Here is a 25,427-nt window from a genome sequence, read left to right on the forward strand (position 1 = left end):
GAAATTTCATTTTCCCTTTCATTTAAAATTCTGTCAACAGTATGTCCTTCCTGGCCCCTGCAGGAAGAAGTGTATCTACATAATGCTTCATTGTTGCTGCAGCAAATGGGCTGTAAAGTAAATGTTCTAATTAGTCTTTGAATCATTAGGCTGGGTGTAGTTTGTCCGGCAGAATGGTGAGCTCGTTGGTATTCTAAAGAAAAGAAGAGAAAGTCCTCTGCATGTTTTCATAGTTTCTTTTTGCTTTAAGACTGTTGTGACTCAATAGTCACTCTTCTGCTGCCTGTTAGCAGGGGGAGGATCCTTATTTTTGGTTTTATTTCTATACTTGCCATTTTTGACCTGAGAAGACAGGTTGGTATCCCAGAAAGCACATTTACCTTTAAGTTTTTACCTTGAGGATTTCAGGTGCAATATAAGCATTCTGCTTCAGATGAAAAATATAATTTTTGCCCTCCAGACTATTTTTTAACATAAGACATCGGTGTGTCTTGGTGTCCAAAGAGATTTTTATGTGGGCCTTGAATAATTTAGTGCTGGTACTAACAGCAATACATGCTGACATGACTATGTGTCACCTAGAAAATCTCTACAGAGAGAGACTGTCTAGCTCTGAGTACTCCAGTGAGCTCTTTGGAGTGTTGAGGTAGCTTTCAAGTACAGAAGAAAGAAGGAATAAATGTATAAAAAGTGAACCTTGTGAGAGCTGCAAATGGAGTTTGGATGTACAGGATCCTCAATGTGTGAAATATCTGAGGCTCTTAGGAGGATAAATGCACAGTAATAAGTCAAGGAAGAAAGAAAATAGAGAAGCTGGAGACGAAATTCCCCATTTGTAATTCCAGGTTGGTTTGGGTGTTTTAAAATTTGTGTTGTGGTATGAAAACTCTTTGAGGCTGAAGTATATTCTGGTAGCTCTTCCAATTAAAGACTTTAGTGAAACCAAAGTGGAAAAATGTTCTCATCTATCATGTGTGCTCTAGATTTAGTTAATTCCCTCCAGAATACATCTACAGGCACAGAAAAGTCCTTAGGATTAGCCTGGCAGAGGATGCAGCCTGTAGTGGCAGCTTGAAGTTGAGGAACTCAAGCTCACATCTCACTAAGACACTGCCAGGAGATTAAACAAACAATCCTGCTTTGCAGGAGGACTGCATTTTGGAACAGTGACACTGGGAATTCCTCTGCTACTGTTGCACCTTATCTATTAACATGTTTGCCCTGGGTTTTATCTGTGCCCTGAGCAGAGCTGGGCAAGCAGTGATAGTGCAGATTGACGTGGAGAGTGATGTGATGTGATCTGATTTGATCTGATGTCATCTGATCTGCCTGGGAAGCAGTTGGCTCAGGTGCAATGCTAATGCAGAACAGCATTCAGAGTGATCGGATTTACTGGCACAGACCTGCCTGGCATCAAGGTTGGCTTAATGGCAAAAATGGCCCATAATGGCAAAAATGGCCCATCTGCAACTGGTGCTGTCAGCTGGAGTTGCACTAAGTCTCTGGAATGGCTGGTTGCTTTCTCTGTGTGCTGTGTGATGAGTCTATTACTGTTTATCTTGTAAATATACATTTAGAGACCTTATAAACCTGCCTGAATTGTTGCATCTGTAGACTAACTGCTCCTTCATAGCCTTGGTGGCTTAGTTAAAGTGCATGTCATTAACTTGATTGACTACAGGAGCTCCCAAGGTTTATCATACCAGTGCAGGTGCTGAACTGGAGTGTGGGAGTAATTCGAGTGGCTGCAGCAGAAGAATAGGAGGCTGGAAATGTCATGAAGTCTCTCACTAGTGTATTTTGAGTCTCTCTTAACCTCACTTCTCACCTTTCTTACAGAAGTATTTGAAGAGAGAAAGAAATGTCAGCAAAGACTTTCAGAATCTTGGATTTTAGGTGCTGTAGAAAAGCAAAGTATTTTACAAGCATTCCAAATCAAATGTCTCCATTTAGGAAATAACAGTTATTAATTCTTTCAATCAAACTACTCAAAGCTTTTATTCTTGTACAAAGTTGTATTTTACAGCCTATTAAGGTTAAAAAAAAAAAAACAACGAAAAGCAAGCAAACTAACAAAAAAAGGCTTTAATAGGAGTTTATTATAGGAGTACCATAAACCTTGCCACTAAAATTGCCCTTTTGCAGGAGAAAAATGGCAGCTAAGTTCTCTCATTAAAGAGATACTGGCTAACTGCATTAAAAAAGATCAAAATAAAAAAAGCAGCAGCTTAAGATAGAAAGGAAAATTTCAGCCTTTCCAAATGCCACCTCTTCCCATGGAGTTTGTGAACTTACAATATATAAAAACACAGTTTGGAAGGGACCTTTGAGAGCCATCTTGTTCAGAGTCCTCCCCCACACAGAACCAACATCAGGTCAGGGATTGCTCAGGATTTTGTCCTGTCTAGTTCTGAAAGTCTCCAATGACTCAAACTGCTCCCTTAAAATAAAAAAAGAAAAAAAACCCCATAAAACTGTTTTGGAGGGATTGATCTGGCTTCTGCCTTTGGAATCAAATGGCTAAAGTTCAGGCTTTCACGATCAGTGAGCAGCTGCTGATTGAAGAACACAGAAATGGTCTCCGGGAGGGAGGTGCAAACTGTCCCTACACAGGTGTAAGTTCCTTCTGAACAGCTGTCCTTTAGTACCTCAAGAGCAAAACAAACAAACAAACAAAATGAGCAACTTTCCTCTCTCTTGCGTTTCATTTCCAAGCTAAATTTTAAATCACACCGCAGCGTTAGGAGTGCTGTACAGAAAATTTTTGAAGTCAGGATAAAGGATGGAAACACAGACAGAGCTTTTATTACAGTGCTGCTAAGGACGGTGCTGTAGTAAATAAAGTACTGTTAATATTTTAAGAATGGCATCCCTGAAGTATCTTACAAGATATTTCTCCTCAACTGCCTTTCTTTAGCTGAAAAAAGGAAAAGTGGTTCTTATAAACACGTGCCTCTGTCTCGTCAACTGCACATGTAATTTTTTCAGGCAGCAATTAAATTTAATTACATAAACTTTCCATATCCAAATTGAATACTTAGTTTTTATACTAAATATAAATTTAGAGTTTCTGAACTGAAATAATTTGTACATTTTTCTTTTTTTCCTCTAACTGGGCCTTTACTGCCTTAGAATAATGAATATAATTATAAAATAATGCCCCCAGAAGACAGAAATGTGCTTAGCATTTTTTATTCCAAGCAGAATATTGTAAGCTTGTGTTTACAAAGCTTGTCTTGTGCACGTGGGTGGACCATGAAATTATTTATCAAATTATTTCAAATAATTAATGAGATGATTGCAAACTGTTCCCAAATAATTCAAAGAAAAAGAGATTACATTAAGCAAGTAAATAATTGCAAACCATTTGCCTAGCTCAATTCCAAACAAATTCTTCCAATGTCAGGGAAATGAAAGAAAAGGATATCTGTAATACCCACAGATTGCTTTCACACTGCTCCAGCACTCCCTCACTGATGTGGAGTCATTGCCAGAATTTTTCTGTAATTTCCCTAAATTGCTACGTGTGCATATTGTGTTAAATGGACTTCAGTCATAGGGAAAGTCATCTGAGGTCACTTCAAAACTGAAAGACAAAAAGTGACTTAAAATGACTTAAAGGAGTAGTAAATATGTAGAATGTATTTTAAAGTGGTTTTGGAGGAAGGAACATTTTAATGAACTATAGAGCACTATAAATGAGTTTTTAAGTAGAAGGAGAGGACAGAGATGGATGGGGAAAAAAGAAATGGAACTGAGGAAACAAAATGGATCAGATATGAACAAAGCTGCTCTGCCATACTGTGAGAAGGAAGAGAGCAAACCTCATGAGTGCCACTTCATTCAGTGTTTAGGAAAAGGCACTATTTCTTTGCTAGGCAATGTAGGCCATTATCAGTCACTGATACTTCAAGCATAACATGGGGAAAAAACCATTAAAATAAACTCAGGTTCTATTTTCCCTCCCCTCTTCACTTGTTAAGTGCAGGAACAAAAACCTCTCTTCTAAAAGATACATTTATCTATTTATTTATTTACTATGTTACCTATCAAAAGTCAATGTACAGTTGTATTTGGTAATTTATTTCACCATGAAATGTGCAGGGGTCTGTTTTCTTCCATGGAATATTTAATGTTATGTGAACCTCTGCTTTAGATGACTCTGCTGATAAGCTAACCAAAAGAGATTAATTATCTCATATTGGCCATGATATGCATAATTTCAGATCACAAATGCAGAGCTGGACTGTGTGTCTCTTCTTATTTCCACTCTAACTCCATCTATTCATAGGACATTGCTAAAACAATAATGGAAAAAACAAGAGACCCAGACATAAATAAGATACCATAAGTAAATAAGGTACATAAGTAAATTCACTCCACAGCAAATGATTTTTCACTACAGCTACCCACAAAATAGCTTTTTTCATTCATGAAATATCCAAGTCCAAACCTGAAAAATAAGTACAGAAATCCCTGGGTGGATGCAGGACTGATCCAGGTGTGCTGAAGAGCTCCTGGGTGGGGCAGTCTGATGCATGGGGCATTTCAGACAAAAGTATTTTAGTTTTCAAGACAAAATTTTGTGGTAGATTTTTTTTTTTGTTGTTTGTTTGCATTTTTCCTTATTTTTTTCAGGCAATGGTAACCTTTCCACAGAAAGGGAACAACACTAGTAACTGTCAAAAAAATAGAGTTGTAATTTTTTATTCATTTGTTTAAATTGGGACTTTCTCCTCATCCTTCCCTCCATTTTTTTGCCTGCATTGCTGGGCTATGGCTGAGCCACCTGTTTCACAGATCTGTCATAATCTATTTCTTGCGTGGTTTTCTACTCGTTTAAATTAGAGGTAGGGAAGGGGATTGAAATATTCTCCTGCTACTTCATAAATGTTAATTCTGCTGCAGAAATACAGATGAGAGGAAGACTTTGTCTTCCCTTGTGAGACCTGTAAAATATACAGACAGTAAATGCTTGTACATGCTCAACAACCAGATAGTTTAGCAAATCCTTTCCTAATATTTTTTCTATGTAAATAAGCACCAATAAATGTTTTGGCTTTAAACACCGTGATTGTTTAGCATGCAGAATTTTAGACATGTCAGCTCTGGTTGTTTGATTTATACCTTTGACCTATCTCTAATTATTTTAACCTTATAATTTGCATAAATCCAATCTTTGCTGTCAGACTTGGAAGACAACAGAAATCCCCTTATGCATTGTGATTCACTGAAGAAATTAGAGGTGTGATACGTTTTCATTTGACCCTTTACAACTTCTTCTAACTTTGAATTACTCCAGTGAATTTTTCTGTTGCTGAAAGTAAAAGATGTAGAGAACAGATTACTGCTGAGTGCTTTTTGCCTGCTCCTGACAAAGGGAATCGATGACTCCCTGCAACATCTGTGCTGTACCTGAGCTGCCCAGCTCAGCAGGGAGGGTTGGACTGTGGCTCTCAAGAAATTCAGGTCAGAGGCACTGGTTTTCTTCATTATATCAGCTATCAAACTTGCAAACTCGAATTTGAATTCTGTTTCAAATTCTGCACGCTGACTCATCGTGCCATAGGGAATTCAGTTTTTTTAGAACTTTGGTTCAAGCCCACTTTGAGCTGTGAGGATGCTGCCAGACTGCTATTGACACTTGGCACTGGATGAACTGGGAGATCTCTCTCTGAGGGGCAAATGGCCCTTTCTGGCTTTTCTCAGCTCCCTGGAGCCAGAGTGAGCATCCTTCCTGTGTGGGTGGTGGAAAAGTATGCAATGTGAGATGGCAGTTTAAACTTCCAAAACTTATTTCTGTGGAAGAAACTGTTGTGAGAGGAGAAATGGTGGCCTTATCAGGCATGGTTTCATACATAAAATTGAAAAGTTTATTTAGTTGGCATTTGCCTGGTGCTTTACCCTGGTGCAGGAGGGTGGTTAGTACTTCCTCACCTCACAAGATGTGGTGACAGGCCTTCATCTGAAAAAACTGGGAGCTCTTCTGATGTTGCAATAATGAAGGCCATTTACTATCTATTAGCTCCGATGGATTAAAAGGTTAAACCAGTTTCTGGTGAAAATTAATTATGCTGAGAATTCAGTTAGAAGGGTTCTTTGATGTCTGGCATTTGCATGTCTGTGATGAGGAATAGGTCACCTGCTTTGTGCATAAACTCTCAAGGCTTACAAGAAGAGGAATAGCAAAGTTCCCTGCTAATCTACTTCTCCTGCTTAAGGATGAGTTTCCTACTGATGTGGAGGGAGTCACACCTCGCTGATGTGATTATCTGCAGGTTGGCTAACATTGGGCAGGAATTAGAAGCAGCTTTGTGGCTTCATTTAAGGATAATCTCACTCTCCTACTTAGCTACAGCAAGGAACTCTCCATCCTCTTTCATTCTGCTCTTCTGAAGGTGCTGGTGAGAAAACTGATACTAAAGGGTGGAAATGCACTGTATTTAATAGTAATGTGACAAATCAGGCATTCATTGGTCTGGCCATGGGCTGCATGACCCTTCCACACCATGAGGTTTGATTAGCTGCTGGCTTTGTTCACCTACTGGAGTGCACCTCGGCATAGGCCCTTCTGTGTCAGTGCTGGAGAACTTCTCACTTTGTACACCTGGCACTTGCAGGCTTGGGCAGGTGCTGCCCCCACCTCCCTCTGTGTCCCTGTGTCATGATGCAGTGCCACAGGCTGTTGACAGAGTGTCTAACACAATTTGGGAGTGACCTAAGTGGCATCTTTATATACAGCCATTCCTTTATGAAGAGAAGAAAAGGAACTGGGTTATGATGACCTGTAAAAATAAAAGCTTTGAGAATGAGGTCAGTGACACATGCTTCGGAAATTGCTTGCAGTGAAGACTCATTGCCTTCAAGGCAGTAAATGTTACCAGTCTGTAGTTAATGCCTTGATGAGAAAGGTGCTGTATGCTCAAGAAGTGACAAAACCCTTCACTTGGCAGCTCCTGACAGTCTCACAGCTCATGGGGCTGGTTTCAGAGAGCCTCAAGGATATTAAAAATCTGCAGTGCAAACTTGTACAATCTGCTCACTTTCTCTACAGCCTCTCCTGCCTTCAGTATGAGTTAGTCATGTTAGTCACACGGCTTCCCAGCCCTCTTACAGACAACCTGAATTCAGAGTTTGAATGTAACTGCTGGTTTGTAAGCCTGAGACATCAACTGACCCCTCCAGTTACACTGTGAACAGGGCCAAAAGCAGTGCTTGTGTAATTCTTATAATGATAGAATAGATTTGCAATTGTGTTTCATCTGAGTCTATTATTGCTGAAGAAATTGTTGATTCCACATAGGGCAATTAAAGTGCTCAATACTGCTTCTACCTGGAGTGAGCCTTGCCTTTCAAAGAAAATAGAAACAGAGAGCCCAGCCAGCTCTGTCTTTGCAGCACTTTGCTCACCTCTGCTTTTGACCTTTATGTAAATGAAATAGCCATTCCACATCATTGAAACCATATGCACAGAGCAGTTTAAAATATTGGCTACTTCTCGGGTCAGTGATGCCAGAACAATGTGGAAGCAACAAAGAGGAAGATGATTATGCAAAACAAGAGTTACCTTCTCAAATGAACAAGTCACAAACATCTTCCTTTCATGACACCTAGAAGAAATGTCAAGCTTTGCAAGCAATTTGGATCTGCTAAATCCAAAACTTGCCACCATTAAATATAGTCTGCAATTAAGTAATTATCTCCCTTCTCCCCATTGTCTTCCACTATACAAGAAGCTTTGCTGGGAGTGAGGATTTTGTTAGCTCACCTGATGATTAGGCTTAAAATATGTAGGTTTGGAAAAGTTGCAGTAAACTTACTTTCCTAAGTGCTGTAAGTGCCCAGTTACTAAAGTGAACAGCATTAGAATAAAGACTATAATTCATTAGCTATGACTTGTAACTCTTACCTTTATCTCCCTTTGGTTAAGGGCTCTGGCTTCATGCAACTATTTCATTTCTAGGTCCACTCTTTACAGATGGAACATAATATTTGATGAACTGTGGCTTGTATCTTGAGTATCTTTAGACAAGTCTTGCTTAGCATCTCTACTTACTGTAGAACTAATGAAGTGAGTCTATGCCTAAATTCATCCCTAATGTAGTTCCAGTAAGGCAAATGGATCCAGCAGTGCATATTTTGCTATATGGTTTTTTTTCCCCTACTTCCCTTTATTGAAGTCTCTGACATCACTGCAGAAGAGGGAAATAAAAGCAGCTGAGGAAGAAATAAGAATAAACAGGCATTTGGTGACTTCGTAACTCCACTTGTGCTGTGGTGGAGCAGTGCAAGAGTGTGGAAAAGCGAGCAGCACATCACGAGAATTCCCACTTTTATCTGAAGAATATCTCTTATCCAGAAAGATCATGAAGAGCTTTGCACTCGGGGAAGTGTGAATAACACTGCTAAGTCCTTCTAGTCAGAGAGGTGAAAAGGCAGTCATTGACTGGGAAAGGGTAATTGACTGATGGCTTCTGTGACCCTGCTGCTCAGAGAGAGAAGGACCTTGTCAGTCAGACAAAAAATTACTGCTTAGGAACAAGCCCAGAAATTCAGTGATATAGCTCCAATTATTAGTTAGGTCTGTGCATTTTAACCCTTCATGAAATGCTTTAAAAAAGGAGGGACACACAGAGCTAGCAGCAGTTGGAAGCATTTGTGCCTTTAATGAGAGACATCCTGGCTGCTGGTGTCCTTCCTCTAAAAGCACAATTAGAGAGCAGCAGGAGGGAAGGGAGGATGGTGAAACCCGACGGAGCTCTGGGATCTCTGCTCCCTGCAGTGCTAATGCTGCTCCTCAGAGGCACATTCATGTAGGCGGTGTGGTGTGTGCCTGGCGAGGAAGGCTGAAGGTCACTGCTCCAAATGTTGTTTTTACACTGAAATTTAAAGGAATTGCTCAAGCCTTATAGAGGCTGAGAGCAGATTTTGGCACAGTCTTCATTTGTAGCCCTCCCTATCATAAGATGAAAGCTTTGCAGTCCAGCTGGGTTTGAATGACCTCTACACCTCAAGGTCAGGCAGGTTTTTTGTCTGAATTTCTAAGGCTTTCCTTGCTGCTAATCTTATGTGTAGAAATAGAAATTTTTCCTGGCATGTAAATGCACCTGCCTCAAATCAAAATCTGAATTTGACTTCTTGAAGATGTCAAGAGAGATCTTTCCTGTTTCTATTCTATTGTGCAGTGGCTCTGAATACACTGACTTCTGGATTTTGCCCAAGGAAGATCTCAGAAGCCTCCTGTGGAGTTTTGTTACTGTCATCAAATGGACTTAAAAGAAGGAAAACAACTTGCTGTGTTTTCAGACAAAACTAACACATTTTATTTTTGCTCCTTGAAGGCTGTTCAGAAGGGGGCATGTACTGTTTCAACTGGCTAGGACTTTCCTGGTGTGTTTCATCACTTTCTGATTCAACATTTAGGTCTTTGGAAAAGTTGCTTAAAGCATTGAGGTACTTTTTTTTTTTTTTTTTTCTCTCATTTGAAAGGGAATTTCATTTCTTTAAAGTGTCAGCAGGTGTTTAGAGTACAGACTTTCAGTAAGGAGAACCAGCCTTATAACCAGTTATGTGTGATTTATCTGTGGGATGTTCCTTCATTTGTCATTGGCAAGGCAGAAAAGTAGGCAGTGTGGAGGGAGGCTGGAGTGGTGTGAGCAAAGATGGCCTGTCCTGGTAAAAGGCTTTTTGCTGGCCAGCTCTGCCTGAGGATGAGCAGTGGGGCTAGAGAAAGGCAGAGCTGGGCTGCAACACAGCTAAATCCATTTAGGGCAATTTGGATCTGAATTCTTTCTGATTATTTGGCCTCAACTACTCTTGAGTGTCAGTGAGTGTAGTTGTAGAATCATATCCTTCTCTGCAGTGGAAGTGAGAATTTACTGTGCCGTGTGTAATTGTAGAAACAGTGTCGTTTTCCCTTGCTGTAAGACAGATTTCTGTGGTTGTTTCCAGAGATCAGACAAAGGCTCTGGTCTGTGACTGAGCACATCACACCAGCCAATCTCTCTTTTGATTGATTTTTGATATTTGCAGATGCTGTGGTACTGCAACTATATGCTATGGTTTTGTCTGTCCAAATCTGGACACATATTATATATGTTAAGAAAGGCATTAACTTAGACAAACAAATTTATAATGAAGTGAAAAATAACAAACACCAAACACCTTAATATAGTTAGGATATAACAAAATAGTCTTGGAACACTTGTTTCAGTTTCATAATTATCAGTTCATCATTTCTTTACCTTGTGTAGAGTCTGTAGTGTAAGGTTTTCTTGTTTTCTTTTCGCTCGGCTGATTTATGTTCGGCCGGATAGCTCAGGGACGCCACTTGTAAGGTTTTCTGTTGCTGTTTAGGTGGCCTGGAAAGGCCCAGGGATGGCCTTGAAGAGCCCGGCGCTTCAAAGGACGAGGAGAGACTTCTGATCTTGTCTCGGTCTTTTTTGTTTATTAATTGTTTATCTAAAAGATTTTCTTTCAGCCCGACAGAGGTCTGCACAGCAAGTCAGCCATGGGCACACTGCGAGCCCCCGGGGCGGTCACTTATCTTTATACCCTAAGTTATGTGTACAATATTTATCATTTCTCCCCAATACCTTCTACCCTTATTGACCGGTGCACTTTTAGTAATAACCAATCCCAAAGTGCCACCACCACCACAGAAGATGGAGGTCAAGAAGAAGAAGAAGAAGAACAGGACACGCCCCAATTCCTCCATCTTACTTCTTTAGACCCCCCTGTACCAAAATCCTAAACCCTGTGTTTTACACTTTAACTAACTTATCCCTTCACCATTCACCCAGTGAATTCCTCCCAGTCCTCATACAAACGTCGTCTCCTGTGTCGGATCAAAGTCCAGCCACCAGACACTTCTGGCAACATTCCAGGACTCCCGAGCCCCCCAAGGGTGGTCTCGGCCTCTCTGCACCTCCATCCTGAGGTGCTGAGATCCCACACTGTAGGACACAGCTCCCGTGATGCAGTGGCTGAGCTGACGCTGGCTGGGTACCAGGTGCCCACCAAAGCCACTCTGTCACTGCTCCTCAGCTGGGCAGGGCGAGGGAACTCCATGAAAGGCTCATGGGGAGAGATCATTCAGTTACTGGCACAGGAAAACAGGCTCGGGGAAATTAGTTTAATTTATCACCAATCAAATCACGGCTGGATTAGGAGATAAGAAATTTGGTTTTTTGGATTATAAAACCAAACTTTGTAAACACTTTCTCCCCACTCCTCCCTCTTTCATGTCTCCCCTTCCCTCATGATTTTCTCCACCTTCTTCCCCCACCAGCCATGCAGGGGGATGGGGAATGGGGCTGTGGCCAGTTCATCGCACCTTGTCTCTGCCACTCCTTCCTCAGGGCGGGATTCCTCACACTCATCCCTGCTCCAGAGTGGGGTCTCTCCCATGGGAGAAGTCCTCCATGAACTTCTGCAACGTGTGTCCTTCCCATGGGCTGCAGATCTTCACAAACTGGGTCCTTCAGGAATGTGCAAACAGGCTGAGCCTCAGTCTGCCTCATCATTGTTATTGATTTGTATACACATGACATTCCAAGGAGCTGATGAGTGTAGAGATAATACCTTGTGCTGTTCAGTGTGTAAAATATCTCTTCTTTTTTCCTCAAGTGGAGCTGAATAAAGACTGTTTATTTTTCACTCATTAAGTGATTGACTGTAGCTGTGAGGTGTACATATCCTATTGAAACAAATTATGGGCAAAGAGTTGTATAATTCATTCACTGATGTGAGCTAAGTTCATATAACACTGTCTCAATATCTGACTGATATTGCTGTTTAGTAGATGTGACATTTAAAAGTTTAATCATGATCCTGCAGCATTCACTTGGCTCATTCTAAATTGTGGAATAAGAAAGGGGGCATTTGGCATGCTTTCAGGCACACTGCTATCTGCTGCAAAGTACTCAGGAATATTTCTAAATGCATGGATCAACCTTTTCATCTATTGATCTCAGAATGTTTTACTGAGCTAAGTAAGAATCATCAGCTTTCCTATTAAAAAAAAAAAAGAAGAGAGGTAGGAATGAAGAACCTTTACAAAAATCTCTTTCTTCTGACCATATGTACAGCAGGAGAGCAGTGTCCAGCACTCCTGTGGTTTAGGAGAATCTTTCAGGGTCTGAGCTTTGAGGCTGATGTCTGTTCAATAAAGTGAATAAAGTGAGACTTTATTCATCTTCAAAATACCAGCTCTGTCTTGATGGTGTTGTAGGTGGTTGCACAGATGAGGACAGTATGTATCACATGTATCTCTTTCTCCTTGCTTTCACATTTTATGTTTGTTTGGGAATTTGAGCACTAAATCACAGGTGAAAAAAGAAAGAAAAAGTAAATTATATGTTGGTATTGAATATTTTCTTATTACAGACATCAAACAGCAAGACTGGACTTGTGGAGAACAGATTTAAAGTACTGAAATGTCAATGCTGTTATGCACATGGTTTAAATTACTTTTCCCAATGAAGAAGAAACATGGAAATATGTTCAAATCTTTTGTCTGTCTTCAGTGACCTAAGATAAATTTAGATTCACAGTTTTAACTTTGGTTGCTGTTTTTTTTCCCCCCACAGTCTATTAATAAAATGCTGTTCTTGTAGATAAGTGTAAATATACTCCAAACTTAGGTTTACCTGGGACATTTTATGGACTGTTTTACATGGGCAAAAGCACATAGCCTATTGGGAGGGATTTCTTTTGCTAATTATTTGGGGAATTCTGGAAATCTGAGTATATGTGATTCAGACTCAATTTGATCTTTTAAGAAAAAGACAAAAAACCCCACAAAACCCCACCCCACATACACAGAAGAATAAATACAAATATTCTTTGGAACCTTTCTTGATATTTCTCTGAGGAGTGAAATAGGGTTTGCTTTTATGCCCCTTTGAATGTCAGCACTGTTTTGGAGAGTTGGGGTGGAAATGCCTTCCTTGCAGTTTAAATGTAATATTTTTGGTAGTTCATGTGCTGGTATCTCTTGTGGAGTTGGAATCAGCTTCACCAAAATGAAGCAGCTGTACTGGCTCTGGCTTCCCTGTGTTCTCTTAGGAATCACCAGTTGGAGCCATCTTTGTTTGGGGCTGGGTACAGAATATCAGCATGTGTGTTTTTACCCCGTGCCTTTGAGCACTGGCGCATGGTGGAAGCACACAAGGGGTCTGCTGGCCAGCAAGGACTGAGCTGCTGCTGCATCTTGGGAACAGCAGCTTTGGGAGCAGGGGTGAAGGCTGGTGCAGTGGAGGGGGTGGGTATAATTGTGATATTGCATTTTCTTAGTTTGGCCTTGATCTACACCTGTCCCAAGCAGTTTTTTAATGGCCTCATACAGTGGGTGCTCTTCCCTCCCTTTATTTCTGATGCAAACCTGTGATGTTCACCTAATGGTATTTTCATTGTACAGATTTAGTGGGGGAACAACCTGAGGTAGAAGGACAGAAGACAAAAAAAATTCATAGTGCTGAGAGGCTCCAAACCAAACCTTCAAAGAAAGATTTTAGCACTTGCTGCTCACAATATGTTTTGGTAGTTATTACACGTGATTGCCTCTCATGGTCACAGTGTGTAAAGCAGAGTAAGGAGATATTTCCCATTTTATACAGATGAGGAACTGTGAGGAAATGCATATATTAAAGAAAGCCTACAGTTGAAATAGGAGTTCAGCAAGGTTCAGGGAGAAAGAACCTTTGTACAGCTTTCTCTAAACCCACTCTCCTCCCTCCTTTTACCTGTGCTTTTCACTTCTCTCTAACTGTGTGTTTAACCTGCTTCTCTTTTTCAGTATCATTTACCCTTTTACTATTTCCCAGAAATCAAAAGATTTGCTGGTGCTGGTTGCCCACAAACCCCAGCAGAGAGAACCTCTGAAGTGTGGAGTGTTTGTGTGTCCCATGGAGGTGTGAGAGGTGCCTGCACAAGGGAATAAACCTCCTACTCCAGCCAAAGCAGAGGAAAAGGGTAGATTGTCAGTCAGGAGTCTTTTGGGCTCTTGTAAACTGGCATGATAAAGCCATAGGTAGGGAAAACTTAATCCCATTTATTATGCAGAGATTAAAAGTGACTTTAGCATCCATGTCAGCGAGATGATGTATGGAAACTTCTTATTCACACATTTTCTCAGTGAACTTTATTAAGATGCAAGTCCAGGTAGAATTTAGTATGCTAATTTCAGAGCAAGTCCATTACACAGCTGAAGCTAACAAAATATGTATCCTTAGTAGGTCCTACAGTGTTTCTTACTGAAAAGAAAGTTAAATATTTTAAATTATTTGAAAATTGGTTATTTAAGAGCAAAAAAGTGTTCAGTCATGGTTTCCTTTCTGGACCCAAAAAATTCCAACTCTCTTAACATTTTATTTCTCAAAGCTCTGTTAACTTTTTTCAGCCCTCATATTCTAATGAAAGTTACACTCAGGAAAGCTTTATGTACCCTTTAATACTGATATTTTCATTGGCACTACTTTCTCACCCTGTTACCTTCCCTGTATGTGAAGGAGTGCAATCCCTGAGCTGTAATTTCTGTTATTGTTTCAGAGGTGGTAAAATCCCACTGGTGTCTCTCCAGGGAGTCAGACATGTGTTATAATCCTGGGTTACACAGCTAAAGCTGCTGAGGGCCTTTCTCCTGCTTCTCTCCAAAATCCTTTGAGTGCATTATCTGACCCTCAGCACTCAACCCCAGCTGTACTTAAATACTGAAATACTGAAACACCAGGCAAAGGGAGGAGGCAGTGCCCATTCAGGCAGTGACTGTCACCCATGGTCATCCAGTGAGATTGTCAGAGCTCGCCAGTGCTAGGGAGGGGAACACAAAGTCTTTGAGTTTTAATTGTTTTTTTCTTTTAATTTTAACCATCAGTTTGTATCTGTTTTAACTTTTCTAGTGATTCAGTGGGTGTCACAGATTCCTGCAGGTGAGGAGATTTTAGTCAAGGCAAGTTCCTTTAGTTAAGGAGCAGGAAGAATCCAACTGACTCTATCTTGTATTTTACAGGAATGCTGGACAATTGTTAAAGTCAGAGAGAATTCTACTGATTTAGGTACTGTTAAGTCGATAAACAGGAGGTAAGTAACCAGACTGTACATCAAGTACTAGGCTCAGACTTAAAACCTGAGCCTTCATCTCCTTGCTGCTATGCTGGTCCTGCTGCAACACATTGCTTCCTTAAGATATTTGTCTTTTATTTAAAAACAAAAAAAGTATAGGAAAGTAAAAATAAGAGCAATAAAAGAAAATACTTCCTTAGTGACAGAGTATGTGAGTAGATGGAATGCAGATACAGACAGAATTTGAGAGTGTAGCTGTCACCACTGGCACAGGGATTGCCCTAAGGTGTGCCTGGATGTTAACTTAAGGTTAACACAGTCAATCTCTCCAGTAAGAATATTTTCAAGAGCAAACATGTTGAAAAATTCCTTTACTATTTCTGCTAGAAATCAGTTGTGATTGGATTTTAAGAAAATGGTGTTTTTTTCAATACTTTTATTTTTTATATCAGACATTGTAACATCTTCCCTCCAATACATCTTCTAGGTACAGATAGTGCAAAACCCATCAATTTCATATGTTCAGAGAGATAATGTATTAAGGAAGCAGTGACATATATACTAGAAATACTGTGTACCTGTAGGAAATACAGCCTTGAATTCCTACAGAACCTATTTACATGAAGTTATTGGCACCCAGAATTTCCATACTTCTGTACCTAGCCAGCAAGCTGCTATAAAGTTTCTGTGGTCAGTCATTCCCTGCTTTGCACCTTATTTATGCATTGCACAGCTGATGTCAAATCAGACCTGGCACTTTGTTTATGCTGCACTTACTTTGCACAGATATGAAAGACTGACAGGACTGCAGTGCAGAAGGGAATGAGACCCCTATTTCATGTGTGCGTGTGTGATCTTCTGGATTCTTTAAAGCAACACAAAAATGAATTATCAAATCTAAGGCTAGAGAAATTACAAGGAAAAAAATTATTATTAAAAAAATCAGTGATACCACTTTGAAGCTGAACATGCTGAACAGAGAGATTTGCTGATGAAGTTTCTGGGACAGATGGTCTCTGAATGGATTGATGATACAATTGCAGTAAGACTACTCTGAGCTGGCTCTAGGTAAAGTTCTTTCTGTGAAAGTGTGGAGCAAATGTGAATAAAAGAGAAAAATTATTCAACTGAAAACACAGTAACCAAAACCCTCAGCCTGTTTTTGTCCAAGATAACAGTATTTCACTCTCTTTTTCTCCTCATTAGTTTAGATTAATTTGTGAAATAGTTTCAGATGGTTTTTGTTGTTTGAATCAGAGTATTCTGTCCTATGATACAGTATAGGACTCATTCATGGAGAGCTCATGACATGTTTGAATTTCCTTTTGTATGAGAAGCAAACTTCTTACCAAACTGCTGAAATATAAAGACTAATGTAATTATTTTCAAGAGATATGTTGAACTGTAGCTTTTTCTTACAAAACACTTGATATGGGGAGGATAATGAAAACAGGTTAACTCACTTCTCCAATACTAATGATAACTCTAATGTAGATACTGAAAAAATATGGTAGCATTCCTAGTTGTAACAAAAGATATCTGTCTTTTTATCAATTCTTTCCTGTAACCACTGCAAACAGATAAGAAAGGTGCAGCTCTTGAGTGAAACAGTGCAAGATTGAAGGGCTGGCAGGTCCCTCTCTGCTGTCTGGTCATGGTCTGGAGGCACCATAAGTCAGGGCACTGGAGGAAGCAATGAATTCACACTTCAAATGGAGCTCAGTCAAAAATTAGTGAAAAGGCTTCAAAACTGATAAACCAACTGGGAGCTGGAAGAATGGGAAAGATGGTGTTCTTCCATTCTGGGGGTACACTCGTGACATCTCTGAAAGTGGTTTTAAAGTCTGAAAGACACAGGAAGCATTAGATTGCAGACTGATTACCTCAGTGAAGTTCAAGTACAGAGCCTGGGCTGGAGGATGATGGCAGTCTGTTTTTTTTCTGTGGTATCATGGAAATCGATCACTTGTCATGCACAGAGAGTTGATAGACAAGCACCAGACATCACTGGACATAACCTTATTGATTTTCTTGATAATCAAGAATGAAAAAGTCACAGGGGAAACAAGAGACAAGATGAACTCCAGACCCCTGGCTGGCTGATCTCTCAGTTTTACCTGTACTTACAGCTTGTTTGTACATGAAAGGAAAGCTCATGTGTCTGTTCCTGTGCTTCTCCTCTGCTTTTACAAATGTGGATTCTCTGACTGTGTGCTCAAGCAAAAAGAGAAAAAAAGAATAATCAGGTGCAAGAGTTGCAAACCAAAATTTTTGTGAGTCTAAACCCAAGTAATCATTTGGAATTTGTCAATAATTTGAACTGTCAACTTCAGCCTCCCTTACATGTATTGGCATTTTTTGGACATTATTTCATTGCTAAGAAATTCCTTGGATTTATTTTTCCTCCCAAACTTAGTTTTATCTTTCCAGAAAATGTGAAAGGAAGATCTGAATGAATTCTTCTGCTTTTACCAGTTGTTCTAGGTCAGTGGGGTATTGTAATCATGGACAAATGGTTTAATTCTCCTGGACATCCAGCTCTGCTCCTACTCACACAGATAAGCAAAGGCTTCCAGGATGAAAAAGTCCTTCCTATTAAGGGAAAAGCCAGCCTGGAATCCCAGAGATGTTCATTGCCATTTTCTGTGGATTTTGAAATATGTCAGTCTATTCTCTGAGGTTATCATATGTAATAATGACAGTAATAAGTCACTGTGAAATAACTGCATTTCCAGACCATTCCAGGAGAAATAAACATCAGAAGATATGTTATGAAATAATCACAAAAATATTGTTAGTGTTTAAAGTGAAGTTTCCAGCTGCCTCATCCACCTTGACATTGCTTTTTTATAGGAAGTAATAGCACTGGAAACCTGTGTGTAATAAGAGAGGAGAGGGTGGAGGAAGGAAAACTTTCTTGAGCTGTTTTTTCAGCCTGGGGGTACAAAGAACATCAGCTTCCTAACTGAGTGTTCTCTTCCTACAAATGCTGGAAACACATGGACAATTTCAGCCTCAGTTATAGGAATTTCAGTCAGATGCAATTCCACTGATTTCTCTGGAAACCTTTGAGTGATTCAAGAGAATAGGAAACCACAGCAATAATCTTTGCAATGAAAGTACTCTGTATTGGAGTGTTTTCTGGGGCATGTGCTGGGTTTCCTGAAGGAATGGGACAATCCATGGGTTATAGAAAGGAGGACATGAACTAACTGTCAAAAATTGCAAGCACAGCCTTAGGGTTATTGTACTCCAAACTCTGGCAATAAGGTGCAGGCTAAACTGGGGCCACTGCAGGCTCTTCTGGAGGTGTCTGAGGCAGTGGGACAAGAAACACAGGTGCAGTTTTCAGTTTGGAAAAGCAGGATTTGCTCCATGGGTTGATTTAAAATCTAGAGAAGACTTGAAGCACATGGTGAAGAACATCTTCATTTTGCATTGAAGAAATTGGAAAACTTAAAATGTGCAGTCAGTAATGGAAATCTGCGTGCCAGAGATCCCTCAGAACTGCAGGGAAAACAAGAACTTCCTGATGAGGTTTATATTGTGGTGCATTTTGAACATTCCCTTAAGAGCTGTTCCCACTTCAGCCACAATATGGAGAGCTGTCCTGAGACCATCCTGGATGTTTCCATGCAGATGACTTGAGTTTTCATCATCGGTTCCAATAAAATAATGTTTAAAGTGATCGAGATATCTCGGGTTAAGTACTCTCTGTTGTGTCTTAAAGTAGTCTTTAGCCACTACAGAAAAGACTGATAACTTAGAGAATCTCCTCCTGAGAGAGCCAGTTTAGACTTTAAGACATAACTGAAGACTTTCCTGGGAAAACTTAGGAAGAAATACTCCAAAGTGCAATACATTTATCACCAGGTCTAAATTTTATGTAATTTGGGTTCTTTATGATTATATTTCAGTTGTTATACTGCCAGCCTTGTGCATTTTGTTCAGTGCCTGCCCATTTGAATGTTGTGTAATTGGAAAGCAGGATGAGCAGTGGGGAAATAACTGTTACACTGGTGCTTTTATGGGCTCTGTATCCGAGGAGAAGGCAGCCATAAGGGACTCCCCCCGTGCCCTTCCTCCCTCAGAAGAAATGTTCCACAGGGGTTGGTGGAGGAGTGATGCAGATCATCTGTATTTTGTGGCCAAATTTAGAAAACAAAGCCAAAATATTTCTTGCATTGTCTTGCTGTAGTGAGGAAAGTGAATGAAGACTTGGGAAGGGCTGAGTTTTCTGTGGAAGTGCTGAATAATGCTGGGAGAGTGGGATTGTGCTGTCAGGAGTGATGGTCCTGAGGGAAGGGGGGCAGAGGCAGAAATTCCAGGGCAGCAGAGGGGCTCTGCCTGCCACTTCCCTGTCACTGTGAAAATGCTCAGTTTGTTCCTCTTTTACAGAGCTGAAAACAAGTGAACACATTTAAGAAGGCTTCTTCTCTTGCACTTAAGAGATACTTTAAAAAATCTTTTTATGATCAAAAAGTTTGTCAAAAACTTGTTGTTTTCCACTCAAAAAGAGTGGAAAACTACTGAGAGCTCTGGGTATAAACAGACAGGAGGTGGTCATACAGTGGCTTCACTCAGACATGGCAGATGCAGAGGTGAGAATTAATAAGTTTAACAGGAAATAGAAGAGAAAATGTGAGGATCCAAGAGTCTATGAGAGAGTGTGGCTTTCAGGGATGGGGAGGGAAGGGGGCTCTAGGGGAGAACAGCTTGGCTGTGGAGCTTCTGCCTTGGATCTGTGGGGCTGAGATTGATGGAGCTGGGTGAAGAAGTGGGTGATGGAGAAAGAAACTGAAGAAGCAGTTATAGATATAATTTGAGGCATTGGAAGGCATTTGCAGGTATAGGGGAAAAAAGATTAGTGCTGGTTTGCAGAGAAATAAAAAACAGTGTAAAAGAAGGAACTCAGTTCAAGTTCATGCAAAGAGACGGAGAGGAGGGAGAAACACAGTTGGAAAAGTGCTTGGGGAAGGGAGGAAAAGTAGGAAAGGAGGTCCTGATGTTCTTCATGAGATCCCTTTGGTACAGGGATAAAACCTAACAGCAAGGCAATGTTCTGTGGGACTGCCAAAGCTGCCTTGGTGGGAGGCACAGAAAGAGCGAAGCTACAATTAAGTTTGTAAGAAAATGTACAAAAGAAGAAGGAGAATTCCCGTGGAGGCAAGAACAAAAGTGAAGAGACAACAGAGCTGCACTGAATAGGTGAAAACTGCTCCCTTCTGCATCAGCTGTTCAATGGCACATTTTCCATGGCACTGTAAGGAACACCTGCTCTGCTCCCCTCTACTCGTGATTTCTGTTTGAGGAACCACAATGCACATCAAAGGTCCTTTATAAGTGACCAATTAGAGGACAAATAGAAACTGTTTTCCTAGCAGAAGTGCACTTGAACTGCAGGTTGAACAGAATGCTCTGGGAGGGATACCACTGTCTCTGGAGACAGGGACAGGCTAGTGGAGATGGAGCATTGCTGAGCAGCCCCTGCCGTGTGGGGAAGGGCAGGATGTGCATGTGGCTTTCCAAAACCATCCAGCTCCATTCATGCTTCTGAGTTTCTACAGGCATCATTATTTTAGAATATATTTTTAAGCTAATGGAAAGGTTTTTAAAAATCTGTTGGGATTTGCAGACTTTGAAGAGAGGTTTCCAAGAAAGTAATTGGCTTTGCCTTCCTTCAGACACTGAAGCTCAATTTTCAGTGCAGGAGAGCATTAAAAACAGCAAAGAAAAATGGCTTAGGTGCATATAGTTGTAATACATGCTGCATTTGTAGCATCCCCAACAGGATACAAAAACAATATAGCCAAGGCACTTTGCTAGCATGAAAGAGCATCATTCCTTTGGTATTAGTTTATAGCACATGGAGTCATCTCTCACTTGCAGGAAAAGTCACTGAAATAATTTATGTCACTATTAAACAGCTTCACTGCTGATCCATTGCAGCCTCAGCACATTAACTATATTTACCATCTAAGATACAGAAAGGATTCTGTCCTATCTGACGAGGAAGCAATAAAGTTTTAGTGAAATGGATGTAAATCAAAGTTTAAGTTTGCCCAGTAAAAATACATAAAGCTATGTTTCACATCATGTTTTATGCATGGCAGTATTCTGCATATATGAATAAAACCTGCATTTGTTGGTAAATACTGCTTCCATATTGTTGATTGTTTTGGTCTGTAAATTAAACCTGTGTACATGCAATGATCTAAAGAAAAATGCATTTTTTGGCCCATAACTGTTTGTAAAAAAGATGCATTGATTGGTAGGAGGAGGAGAGGAAACAGCCTAAATATGTAAAGCATTCACTTTCTGGCATCTTCTTGGTTTCAAGTGCACAGTTTGCTGCATATACCTGAATTTCTACTTTTCTTTTTGGAGCTTGAGCTTTTGCATTGAGCTGTCACTTTATTAAAATCTTGCAGAGTGTCTCTGTACGTGTCAGACTGGCCACAGGATGGGGTTTATTTCTGGAAGTGCTTTCCTGGAAGTTGATTTGGCCCCCAAGAACCTTTGTATGTATAAGGTAATGACACTTTACTTGGTCACAGGGGAACATAATACAAGCTTCTTCTGTCCTTGCTTTGGTAATCCTGAAATTATCATTCACTGGCTCTCTTTGCTCAGACAGTTGCTGAAATTCTGGGATAAGAGCTGGTGGACGGCTGTGGCTGTTGTAAGTCAGGCCCAATGTTAAAATGTGGCTCCTTTCAGTGATGCCAAGGAGCAGCAGGTCTGGGGAGTGGGATCAGGCCTGGGTGTGCTCCAGGGTGGAGGGGCAGTGCCCTGGAGATGGATTGCAAAGCTGATGGGAGCAGAGGGCTGGGCGAGGCCACGGAGATCCAAGGAAATTCCGTAGGTAAGGCAGCAGAAATAGGTGTCTAAGGTCAAGGAAATGATCTTTTTTTTCTCCATGCAATTATTTCGTAGTGTGTTTGCCAACTTGAACCACACAACGTGATAACTGCTGGCTCTCTGAGGCATTAGCTGAGGCATTACCATCACTGGTTTAAATGTGGTGATGTGCTGGATGTTCTTCCATCCCACAGAGAGGGAAGAAAAGGCCAACCAGTGCCTAGAGAGAAAATCCTGCTGCAGACAAAGGGCTTTGTGTAATCTCTTGAAGAAGAAAGACTGTTTTTATGTGCTGGCCCTCACCTATCAAGGTAAGAACTGGGGAGGAATAGGATGCTTAATTTTGATACTATGTGATATTTCAATATAATCTATCATGGTTACTTTAATATATCCCTTTTCTGTGTATCTTGAAGGTTTAAAAAGTTTTCCTGAGACATATCAGCAAGATAGAGGAAATGCTAAAGGAGGCAGGTGTCAGCTGTCCCAGAAAAAGGATATTCAGAATCCATCAGAATCTGTAGCCATCACCTTTTATATGGACAAAGTTACCATGCCTGGCAGGCTGTCTCTCTGTATCCAATTGTCTGCTTTAACAAACACATCTTTAGGCTTCCAGAAAAGTCAGGTCATTGCTTGGATGAGTAATCTGACACTTGGAAAGAGATGCAGTGGGATAGGTCTACTGCTCTCCAAACAGTGTGCAGAAAAATAATAGTAAAACTAAAAGATAACATATAAGCAATAAAAATAGCAGGTATCTCTTCCTAGGCACATCAATCCTGGCATCATCAGCCCAGCCACGAGTTAGATGGTGAGGGAAAAACAGAGACAAAATGTGTCTCATTTCAGCACTGAAGATTACATGCCATCAAAAAGATAAAATTACCTGAGACCCTTCCAGATCACCTAAAAGTTGGGGTTGTGTATATGCAGCACATTGGAAAACTAGCCCAATTTATCATCTTTGCAAGAAAGCAAATACTTGGCAGGTTTTGTATTTTAAACAGCACTCAAAGTGCATGAAAATAAATAAATAAGGTAACCTTAAAGTCTAAGCCCAGGAATGAAAATCTGAGCAGACTTCAGCCTTCATCATCAGCTTAGCTCTCTGGGTGTGACAGGCAATTTTCCTTTTTAATTTTCTCCAGCAGTAAGGAAGCTAATGGTACATCTTAAAAGAAATGACCTTATCCTTGTAAAGCTACCTGAAGCTTGGCAGAAAATAGGATGGCCTCACTGTCTAAGAAAGGCTGGCTTGAAGGGAAAAATTCCCTTCTTTCTTGCATCAATGGGCTGAAGAATGGGAGGGAATATTTTATTCTTGTATGCCATTTTTATTCTGCTCCAGATACGATCCCTTTGGTGGTTTTTACAGGTACTATTTTATATATTTTTGTATTGTGGATGCTCCACATAGATAGATATGACTCTGTTTGGCCAGAATAAATATTGTTAGGGCCAAATTTCTCAATAGCATACCTAGGTGCAGACTGTTCCTCCTCACAGTCTTCTTGAAGTCCACAGTCTGATGTGCATTCATAAAGCTGTGGGTTTGCTGGGCTTTAACATGGCAAGGGTTTTGATAAAATAAAAAGTATAAATTGCAGCCAGAGCTATTTCAGTGAGCAATTTGTCAAAATATCATTGGTGCTCTGAATCTGTCATAACTGTGGTGAGAGAAAATAGTAAATTCTGCTGTGTTTGTTTCTGTAGGGTTGCTGACCTGGATACACCCACACTTCATAGGTAAATGATACATACAACTGTATTAATTTTATATACATACACAAACATCCTTCTCTATCATCCTCTGGGGTTTTTAGCAGAGCCAGGCATTTCCTCACTAGTTTTTGGCAGTAATTACTCCATTATCTTATTATTTAATCTGCTGTCAGAAAATGAAATGTTTAACACCATGAAATTCCTTTTTTAAGATGCCATACAGGACAGAGCCCAGTCACAGGGCTGTAGTTACAGGATGAGTGTATTTTCCTTTCACTGCTAAGCTCTGCTGCTGTCCTGCTTTTCATTTGTATATTTTCATTAGAAATGCAGTGTTGCATCCTCTCATGATTCATGGAATTAATGAACTCTGAGACCCTGGTCTGTGCAAAGAGTACAATCTGGTACTTTGCAAATATTTTGAATGGATTTCCAGTCTTGTGGCCAAAAGCTGGGATTCCATGCAAATCCAGCCATAGATGGCAAGGGAGAGCAGGAGGCAGAGCTCTGCCATTCTGGCACCAACCAACCCCAGGTCCCTGTTGGGAAGACTCTGTGGTTTCAACCTTCTGCCAAACAACTTGTCCAAATTCCCATTCTCTGTGTGGCTCAGCAGAAAACTAAACCTGAGCATCACAAATGCCAAAATAGTGATCTAATCACTGGACCATGTGTCCTCTGTTTAACTTGACTTTAGAATTTGCACTCTGCTGACTCGAATAGGACAGTTCACACGTCCAACTACTGTTATTACAGGTGCCTAAAGACTTGAGCACACATTGATGCATTGCTTTAAACTCATTTCACATTTCAAAGGTTTGCTTTGTGATCAAAGGGGCTGGAAACTTCTTTCTAAATGAAAGCAGACATTTTGGGACTGTTTTGTCACTATAGCCACCACTGAAAAGAAAAGGCTGTGAGGGAGGAGGAGGACTGGTAATCAAGTGAAAGCAGGCTTCTTTTTTTCTGGTCTGGCTCTGCAAGGCTAAGACTTGGTTGGAAAAAGGAGTATCTCCCCATTCTCTAAGTTTGTTTAATCAGGAAGATTTTGAAATGCAACTGGAAATCAAATGGAAATAAGAGTGCTTCTAATGGATCTAAAGAACACTTTTCTATAAGACAACGTAGTTTTTCACCTCAACTGCGATGGTTTGGAGCCTCTCTACCTGTCCTGTCAGGGTAGGAGTTACTAGTTTGTTACCCATTTTCTTGCTTAAACCATCTGAAATGTAATGCATTTTCTTCATCCAAGGGCAAAATTTACCCACTTTGGCTGGACTGGGCCCATGTATGTGACTCTTTCCAGTTTGGTGTGGATCTCCTGAACCCAGGTGGCCCTCTGGCCCATTGCTCTGTTTGAAGAGCTCTCACAGATCTGGCAACTGTTTTTCATGACTGGTATCAAGATGATCTGTAGAGATATCAGGCAGAGAGAAAGAGAAGATTCAGATGCTGTCAGGGTGTTTGTTTATTTGCTTTAATAGTTGCAGTGGATGTTCTGGGTCATTAGTCTCAATTCAGGAAGATTCAAGCTAAGGTCACTTAGCCCAGCTGGAGACAGCAGCTCAAGCTGTTTGCCTCCACATGTGGGTGGTACAGAGGCAGATGTTATTTTGGATGACTTTAATGTTAGTTCTGCATCCTTGAAGCTTTGTAGTTTTAAGTGTCTGAAGTGAGTGAGTGTCCTGGTGCAGACCCTTGAAATTTATGGCATCTGAGGGTCATGGTTTGAAGCACAACTCTATATTATCTTCAGAAACACAAGGAAGAGATCTCCA

This window comes from Ammospiza nelsoni, chromosome 7 (assembly GCF_027579445.1).
Source record: "Ammospiza nelsoni isolate bAmmNel1 chromosome 7, bAmmNel1.pri, whole genome shotgun sequence".
Lineage (NCBI taxonomy): Eukaryota > Metazoa > Chordata > Aves > Passeriformes > Passerellidae > Ammospiza > Ammospiza nelsoni.